Source organism: Girardinichthys multiradiatus, chromosome 15 (assembly GCF_021462225.1).
Source record: "Girardinichthys multiradiatus isolate DD_20200921_A chromosome 15, DD_fGirMul_XY1, whole genome shotgun sequence".
NCBI classification, from domain to species: domain Eukaryota; kingdom Metazoa; phylum Chordata; class Actinopteri; order Cyprinodontiformes; family Goodeidae; genus Girardinichthys; species Girardinichthys multiradiatus.
In genome coordinates, this window is record NC_061808.1 from 23,207,106 (window position 1) to 23,217,281 (window position 10,176).

General features: G+C 40.6%; 1 long non-coding RNA gene across 1 annotated transcript; it reads right to left on the reverse strand.

Annotated features, from left to right (window-relative positions):
* Positions 1-2,706: 2,706 nt before the first annotated feature.
* LOC124882346 lies at positions 2,707-9,212 on the reverse strand. Its single transcript, XR_007041877.1, has 3 exons — positions 9,081-9,212; positions 4,773-4,969; positions 2,707-4,197 (listed from the first exon to the last, which is right to left on the reverse strand). It is a non-coding gene; the product is annotated as an uncharacterized LOC124882346 (long non-coding RNA).
* Positions 9,213-10,176: the final 964 nt, after the last annotated feature.

Here is a 10,176-nt window from a genome sequence, read left to right on the forward strand (position 1 = left end):
ACTGTTGGGGATTTATTCAAAATTGAAGGCATACCGAACCAGCATGGCTACCACAGCATCTTGCAGCGGCATGCTATTCCCTCCGGTTTGCGTTTAGTTGGACCATCATTTATTTTTGAACAGGACAATGAACCCAAACTCACCTCCAGGCTGTGTAAGGGCTATTTGACCAAGAAGGAGAGTGATGGGGTGCTGCGCCAGATGACCTGGACTCCACAATCACCTGACCTGAACCCAATCGAGATGGTTTGGAGTGAGCTGGACCGCAGAGTGAAGGCAAAAGGGCCAACAAGTGCTAAGCATCTCTGGAAACTCCTTTAAGACTGTTGGAAAACCATTTCAGGTGACTACCTCTTGAAGCTCATCAACAGAATGCCAAGAGTGTGAGGAGCAGTAATCAAAGCAAAAGGTGGCTACTTTGAAGAACCTAGAATATAAGACATATTTTCAGTTGTTTCACACTTTTCTGTTCAGTATATAATTCCACATGTGTTAATTCATAGTTTTGATGCCTTCAGTGTGAAGCTACAATATTCATAGTCATGAAAATAAAGAAAACTCTTTGAATGAGAAGGTGTGTCCAAACTTTTGGTCTGTACTGTATATATGTGTGTGTGTGTGTGTATATATGTATATATATATGTACATATATATATATATATATATATATATATATATATATATATATATATATAAATATATAAATATGTAGTACTATAAGTATGGATAGAGTCATAAAAACAGAAACTGTCGGTTTACAGTGTTTAGTAGGCTCCCATTTAGCAAACCAGTATGAGAGTATTTAATATAATAGAAGGTGAGACTTTACCAATTCTGCAGCCAGGTGTGGTCAAATATTTAGGCAAAATGATGGCAGAAGGTTGTTGATGGCTTTAAGAAACGTGATTTGTTTTTTTACTTGTTAAGACTAATTTCTCTAAATAATTCTGATGGTGTATTCAGACCCTTTGTGGAATACAGAAAATCCTGAATAATTTGTTGCTCTTTAAGACCATTTAAGGAAGGACGGAAAGTTTTGTGTACCAATTTAGCCATTTTGTTTCTTAGAACAACAGATATGTGTTATTGTGTTAATGCAAGCAGGACAAAAGTGGCATTAATAATCTTATAAGTAGCACAGTGAAAGGACATGGATCTGAGAGTGAAGCAGGTAGGACTGTGACAATGGTGGAGCTTACAACTGTAGTTCCACACAGTTCATCTAACTGTGAGTGTGTTTGTAATCTCAGGCTGTTGGTGGGACTGACTGAGGAGATGCGTGAATCTTAGGCGCCACCTCCTTCCCCGCAATCCAACTAATCAGATTCAGGAGTCATAGCTTATGTTGCCATGGCTACAAATGCTTCAGGTTGCAAAGATTTCCTGCACACTTACCTTCCCTCACATCCCCCTCTCTCTCTCTTTCTCTCTCCCTCCCTGCTGTCGGCCTTATACCTCCAAGCCTGGGAGCGGAATTCTGGGAACATTTTTCCATGTGAAACAGTGAGGGTCAGTGCAGGGGTGTGACGCCACGGCATTGTTCCCGCTGCGAGGAGAGGAACCGTGCGTCGTGAGGCCAATTCCTGTCAGCTCCAAAAAAACAGCCACTTTCTCACAGTGCTTTCCTTCCTCAACCAGACAGCTCAAAACAATCCCAGGGTGTTTGTGGGTATGGGGTTTGGCAAGGCAGGCAAGCAGAGTAAGTGCGCAAAGTGAGTGAGAGAAATAAAATAAAAAGCAAGAGGAAGGGGGTCTTTTTTTTCTTTACTCAGGTTAACCAGACTGTTTATGGGTCATTGAAAACAAACAAAGGAGAAATAAAAATCCCACTGTGCCCCTCTGATGGTGCTCAAACAAATGGCCGCCTGACATTATCTCACTCTGAGTGGGCTTGACAGGCGGGTTGTGAACCCGCCTGCCGGCATATAAGCATAACCTGTTTTGATGTAAAGTATGTTTTTCTGTCACCCACTACCTCATAAAATTCTGCACAGTGGTGCAGCTGTTCGCACGGTTGTCTATTGGTAGAAAGGTCCTGGGTTCAAATGCCAGCCTGGGTCTTATCTGCATGTGTGGGTTCTCTCCAGGTTCTCCAGCTTCCTCCCACAGATTTGCACATTGCTAAGTGTAAATGGTAAATGGCCTGCACTTGTATAGTGCTTTATTAAGTCTGAGGACCCTAAAGCACTTTACAATACAATCAGTCATCCACCCATTCATACACACGTTCACACACTGACAGTGGAAGATTACACTGTAGCCACAGCTGCCCTGGGGCAGACTGATGGAAGTGAGGCAGCCATAAAATTGGCACCACCAAGCCCTTTGACCACCATCAGTAAGCAAGGTAGGTGAAATGTCTTGCCCAAGGACACAATGGGACGCAAAGACTGAGACAAACTGAGCGAGGGTTCAAACCGGCAACCCACTCGTTTCAGGACCAACCCCTACCAATGTCACCACTGTCACTTAACGTTAATTGGTTTCACTAAATTGCCCTTAAGAGAGAGTGTGTGTATTAATGGTTGTTTGCACTGCATGTCTCTGTGTCAAGCTGTGATGAAATGTCAACCTGTCCAGGAAATATCCTGCCTCTTGACCAATAACCGCTGGAAATAGGCTCCAGCTCGTCCCAGCCAACCCTGCATAGGTTGGCAGATAGACGATGGGTGGATACTAAAAAAAAAAGAAGATAGTACGAACAAACCAAGTATTCAAACAACTTTAGTCTTTTTACAGTTTGTCACATTTGTTACATTTGGTCACAACCACAAACTTCAATATATTTATTAGAATTTCATGTGATACACCAACACAAAGATGTAAATGGCTGTGCAATTTAAGGAAAATGACAGGCCCATGGTAGCTCTGGAGGGACTACAGTGATTAACAACTCAGGTAGGAAAATTTATGGACAATATAACTATTAATTGTCACTCCATAAATCTAGCCTTCATTTGAAGTTTAGCAGTGTTGAAAGAAAGCCACAGGAAGTCTTGTTTAAACTTTGCCTTAAGCCATGTAGGGAGATCCAACAAACATGTGGAATTAGGCACTCCAATCAAATGAGATAAAAATATAACGTTTTTGTCTACATGCAAAACTAACACTCCACATTACCCAGAAGAGACCAAAGCTATGGTGGTGGCAGCATCATGCTGTGGGGTTGCTTTTCCTCAGCAGAGTCAGGGAAACTGAGAAACTGGTCACAGTTGATAGAAAAATGGAGCTAACAGGGCAATCCTGTAAAAAAAACTGTTAGAGGCTGGAAAAGACTGAAGATGCCCACCTTCCAGCAAAAATCAATTGTAAACAGAGAGAGATACAATCAAATCAAGGCAAAATTATTACCTGATTAACCTGTAACTTCGAATCTGTATGAGAAAGCTGATAGAGACATAGCTAAAAAGTCTTTTAGCTGTAATTGCAGCAAAAGGTGATTCCATTACCATGATTCCCACTTCCAAATCACTTGCAACTTTCTGACTTTTGGTCTTTGCATGCATTTCAAAGAAAACACATTAAAGTTTATGGTTGCAATATGACAAAATGTAAAAAATGGTTAAATAGTTTTGCAAGGCTCTTTACCTTTGCAAACATGGATTTTCACATGGGACCAAACACATTTTGCACGAATTCACATACATAGTTTGTGAAAAGAAAGACTGCTGGTGGCTTTAATTATGTCTCTGAGGCTTTACCACGTCGCAGTACTAAATGACAGAGTCCTATTTACAAACACAGACAGCTACTATTAAAGCGGAGCTGATGACACACTGACAGAAAGGATGCATTTTGTTAACATATTTACAGAAACCTTCATTTCCTGTGACTCTGTAAATTGTAGCAGTATTTTTTTTCAGGTTTCCACAAAGCTTCACTTAAGCCAGGAAGACGTCTGGCCCATTTTAAATCGGAATGAGCAGTCCCTCGTCTTTGGTTGCAGCCCTCCTCAGGTCAGTGCTTTAATAAGTTCCAAATGTGTGTCTTGCTGTGTGTCTTTAAAAGGCGATGCAGATTTGCAAATGTGCAGCAGGTTATCCACTTCCCACTCCATTTTCATTCCTAACCCCAACAGTCCTCTTCTCAGGACCCCATAGGAGTTTGATGGTCCCATTGTTTTCCTCTGGCGTGTAATCTGCACGTATGGACACTTCACAAGCCCCCATTTCTCTTCACCTTATCACATGTGAGTCACTGTATGGAAGTAATACAGGCATTCTGTCAGAATTCCCAAACAGTATATTCGATGTACGCTTTCCTGTAGACTGCTAAAAGAGGAAACGTGATAGGAAGGATGAGCCATCTTAACCCCTCTTATACGTAAAACATGAGACATTCCTATTTTTGTGCTTGGCTGCCTTTCAGTTTTTGTCAAGGTTTATTTGACGTTTTCATAGTGCTCCTGTTTACCTTTTGGGTTTTCTCTTCCACAAATGTTACATGTCTTACCTGTGCTGATAAAAATGGAAACTGAGACTGGGAATAAGGGAGAAAACAGCAGAGGCTACTCTCTAGAGTTTCCTGCCTGTTGTCAGGCTTGTCTGTGTGCGTGCCGTGTCCTCCGTCCACCTAAGTACGCTAGTCCTTCCCACCCCGGCCCTGCTGTCTGAGGATGCATGTGTGCATTTGCGTGGGCTGGATGTCTGGGAAAGCCTCTGACACATCTCAGGGAGGAGATGAGCAAAAGGCCCAATATAGTAAGCTAGTCCATGTGCCTGTTTTTGATGTGCATGTGTGTGTAAGTGTGGAGTGTATCATTAAGGAAGCACCTGTCCCGTGTGGCTGTTGGTGCTGTTGCATTTATCTGACCCCTCTCACATCAGGTGGCTTCCTGGTTTGCGTCAGATGCTGCTCCCTGCGGTCCGCCGGTATTGGCCGACACAAACTCCTCCTGTTTCCTTTGCTGGTGCTCATTGATCTTTGTTGCCTCGCTCACATTTCTTCCAAGGTCTATCATTTGACTGAGCTTGAAGACAGTTGTTTTTCATGGTCAGTGCTGAAATTCATGAATTGTTGCATAAAAGAAACGTGGTTGGATATGTGCATTAACTCAACTCTCTGGAATGAAGTCATCTAGGATAGGTGGAATGAAATTAAAACTAGACCTCTGTGCCAAATATATATGTGAAAGTGCACTTTTCATCTGTGCTTGAGTGCAGGGGCTGTAATTAAGTATATACCCTACGTTTCACTATATCTTCAACTTTCTCTGCTGTAAAAGACATATAAACTTCAAACAGGGCTGCTGTGATTAGCATGTCCAACCAATTAGGGAACCTGTTAACCATCAATACATAGATACAAGACAAGTTATTTTGTGAATTTTAAGGTTCATAGATTACAGAAAATGCTTTTCTAGAAGCAATGTTTTAGGTCCATCTTTTGAATTAGCAACATTTATTGTACTCTATTGTCATTTGCAACATGGAGGAAATAATGTTAATGAACCCCAGCATTCAGCAATTTAATGTTGACATCATGCTAATTAGCATTAGCAAAACATTTTCTCAACTGTGTGTGTATACATACAGATCCTAAGGCTGGCCAAGAACACACTAGATATATTATATGTATATTGTTTGGCCGGGGATTGCCTAGGGACAAACCAGAATGAACTGGAGAGTGTTGCTATGGCGAGTACTGTCTGGGTTCCCAACCTAGACCTGCAAGCCTTCGTGACCTGAACTCTGAAGTGTAAAACAATGGCTCAATGGATATTTTCAGTAATACAAACTCAAAAACATGTGACAGTGGCTTTTTAAGACTGTTTTTTTTTTTTTTTTACCAAGAAGCGTGATATTGTAGCCCAGTAAGCATGCTCCAACTAAGGTGCAGCTGCAGTAAGGTGTTCATTATGCAGCTATTGACTGAGAGTCTGCTGTAGTTGCAACTTTTTAGGCTGCGAGCTTAAACTTCCAAAGTTTAATCAGTCAAAAAATGAGCTGCAGCAATAAAAAAACATGACACCTGGATCCAAGAATGACATGAGTATCTCGTCCAATACCGATACTGGATCAAGTTGGTGCCATAACAAATATTATTTCTTACCAAATAACATGACAATTAAATGTGATGAGACTGCAGATTAAATTGCCATGCAGATTTACTTTTGTGCAATCAGTGTGTTTGCAGAAAAGGGAAGCAAGACACACTCTCCTGCATAGACTACTAAGGGGTATATGGGCTTGAACACAAACTGCAAATCTGTATGCTAAGCATTGGGGTGTTACTGCTTTCTGGGTAAAGTATATATATACAGTACAAACCAAAAGTTTGGACACACCTTCTCATTCAAAGAGTTTTCTTTATTTTCATGACTATGAATATTGTAGCTTCACACTTAAGGCATCAAAACTATGAATTAACACATGTGGAATTATATACTGAACAAAAAAGTGTGAAACAACTGAAAATAAGTGTTATATTCTAGGTTCTTCAAAGTAGCCACCTTTTGCTTTGATTACTGCTCTGCACACTCTTGGCATTCTGTTGATGAGCTTCAAGAGGTAGTCACCTGAAATGGTTTTCACTTCACAGGTGTGCCCTGTCAGGTTTAATAAGTGGGATTTCAAGCCTTATAAATGGGGTTGGGACCATCAGTTGTGTTGTGCAGGAGGTGGATACAGTACACAGCTGATAGTCCTACTGAATAGACTGTTAGAAGTTGTATTGTGGCAAGAAAAAAGCAGCTAAGTAAAGAAAAACGAGTGGCCATCATTACTTTAAGAAATGAAGGTCAGTCAGTCCGAACAATTGGGAAAACTTTGAAAGTGTCCCCAAGTGCAGTTGCAAAAACCATGAAGCGCTACAAAGAAACTGGCTCACATGAGGAGCGCCCCAGGAAAGGAAGACCAAGAGTCACCTCTGCTGCAGACAATAAGTTCATCCGAGTCACCAGCCTCAGAAATCACAGGTTAACAGCAGCTCAGATTAGAGAACAGGTCAATGCCATACAGAGTTCTAGCAGCAGACACATCTCTAGAACAACTGTTAAGAGGAGATTGTGTGAATCAGGCCTTCATGGTAAAATAGCTGCTAGGAAACCACTGCTGAGGACAGGCAACAAGCAGAAGAGACTTGTTTGGGCTAAAGAACACAAGGAATGGACATTAGACCAGTGGAAATCTGTGCTTTGGTCTGATGAGTCCAAGTTTGAGAACTTTGGTTCCAACCACCGTGTCTTTGTGCGGCGCAGAAGAGGTGAACGGATGGACTCTACATGCCTGGTTCCCACCGTGAATCATGGAGGAGGAGGTGTGATGGTGTGGGGGTGCTTTGCTGGTGACACTGTTGGGGATTTATTCAAAATTGAAGGCATACTGAACCAGCATGGCTACCACAGCATCTTGCAGCAGCATGCTATTCCATCTGGTTTGCGTTTAGTTGGACCATCATTTATTTTTCAACAGGACAATGACCCCAAACACACCTCCAGGCTGTGTAAGGGCTATTTGACCAAGAAGGAGAGTGATGGGGTGCTGCGCCAGATGACCTGGCCTCCACAGTCACCGGACCTGAACCCAGTCGAGATGGTTTGGGGTGAGCTGGACCACAGAGTGAAGGCAAAAGGGCCAACAAGTGCTAAGCATCTCTGGGAACTCCTTCAAGACTGTTGGAAAACCATTTCAGGTGACTACCTCTTGAAGCTCATCAACAGAATGCCAAGAGTGTGCGTAGCAGTAATCAAAGCAAAAGGTGGCTACTTTGAAGAACCTAGAATATAAGACATATTTTCAGTTGTTTCACACGTTTTTGTTCAGTATATAATTCCATATGTGTTAATTCATAGTTGTGATGCCTACAATGTGAAGCTACAATATTCATAGTCATGAAAATAAAGAAAACTCTTTGAATGAGAAGGTGTGTCCAAACCTTTGGTCTGTACTGTATATATTTAAATTGGTTTAACATTTTTCATCTTAATGTTACTATGGTCTGAACAAGTTTCCATAACTCATCAAGGTCTTTGAATTGCAGGAATCTCTGAGGTTGCATGCAACATGGAGTAACACTCAACCTCCTTCCCCCACTCCTGGTGGTGCAATTAATTAGTCAGCTCTGTAAGAATAGCCAAAAGAGGCTAAACGTCCCAACTTTTCATTAGCTGTTGGAATTATATTCAATATTCAATTGTGAAAAACAGCGAAGTATGTCTGGTCATTAAAAACACAGGCAACCGTTATAATGAAACTAAAGAAGTACCACCCATAAATTTTATTTAACTACTCCATTTAAAAAAATACTGTTGATAAGCTATGAGACACATGGTTGTTGAAAGCCGACAAAAAGGCTTGACTAACTAACCAGGCTTATATACTCCTACTGTTGATAGAAGAAAGGCATTAATATATAATATTCTGAGCAAAAAGCATGGATAATTTGTGCCTAAACTTTACCAACCTGGCTGAAATCTTGTAATATTTCCATGAGTTGCTCTTTACCTATGATGCAATATATTTTGTGAAGTGCACCAGTCCAACCTGCGGCAAAAGATCCACCCAACATGATGCTGCCACCCCTGAAATTCAGTTAGGATGCAAGCCTTCCCCCTTCTTCCTTCAAATGTAATGATGGACCTTATGGCCAAATAATTTTAGTTTAATCAGACCATAGGACAAATCTCTGAAAATTAAGGACTGCATCCCTGAGTGCGTTGTTAACTTTTTATGCTGCTTTGGATAAACGGCTTCTTCTTACTGGAGTCATCTTCGTCTATGCTGACACCGAATTTGTTTCACTACGGATGAACACACTCTTTTGGCAGCTTTAGCCAGCATCTTCACAAGGTTTTTTACTTTTATGATGTGGTTAATACACACATTTCAAACTAAGACACATTCATCTCTGGAACACAGAATCTTTTTTCTGAAGGGTATGATGGCTGGACATTCCCATGAAGTTCATACTTGCATCTAGTTGGTTGAACAGAACAACATGGCACCTTCAAGCATCTGGAAATTGTACCTAAGGATGAACTAGACTTGTGGAGGTCCACAATTCTCTTCCTGTGTGATTTTGTGTTTTCTTTTTATTATCCTATGATGTCACAAACGGAAGTAGTTTGTTTTAGGAGTTACCTTAAAAAACAGCCACAGGTGTGCCTCCAATTAAGACCAATGTTATGAAGAAGCTTGCAAAGTCATGATCTCATCATCTGGGCATTCCCAGCTTGTTTAAGGGCATTTTAACTTTGCATATATACTTCTGACTTCTGAAAGAAAGAAAATATTATTTAAGCAAACATTTTCTAATTATATGGCATTTTGCAAGCAAAAATTGTTTTGGTAAACCTAACTAACCTAAAATACAAAATATTTGGTCTGATGTAATGCCAGACAATTAGGGGGAAAAATTCAGGTGTATTGTCATCTTTTAGAGAGCTTCGATTTATCTCTACTAGCATCAATGCATGTATCAGAAACAGAACATGTGCAGGACCATTTTTGATCCTCAAATAGAGACATTGTGAGATTGTGTAGCTTTTACTAATGTATCAGTCCAAAACAAATTGATCAATGAACCCTCACTATTCTTCACATAAGTCCTGCTTACAGCAAACATACATCATGTTTGTGTTGTGTTCTTTTTCACCAGCTAGTCACTGTGGTTTCAAACTGTGGTTTGCCCACCAGCAAGAGTTTTTTTATTGATCCCTTCAAAGTTGTCCCACTGGATTCTCCGATCCCACGTGGAGATCACATGCATTATCAAATTAGCTGATGGTAGAAAAAGAAACAACAGAAAACTCCAATGACCATCTCTTATCCTTCCATTTCTGTTCTGTTAAACCTACAACTGTTAAACTAAGAATCAGAAACTTGTGTGATGATATTCTCCTCAATGATCTCATTTGGTATTGACCTCTATAAAATACTGCTTCCTGGATTTCAAATTGGATCCATTTCCAGAAAGAGCCGTCTGGTGAGTTCATTTAAAAGGTCTCTTAGGATCTTGGAGAAGTTAGTGTCGAGTACATTAAAAAAACTGTTGCATCTACACCATGAATATATCATTTAATATTAATACTTTAATGTGAAATAATATTTTGGTCCGTTAAAGGTTGTTCTGTGAATACCAGCCCAATAAGGTGGTGGTATTAGGACAAAATTTAAAGGGATGAGCCAAGCTCTGGTATTACTGAACAGCATAAACTCTGCACACACACAGAATGAA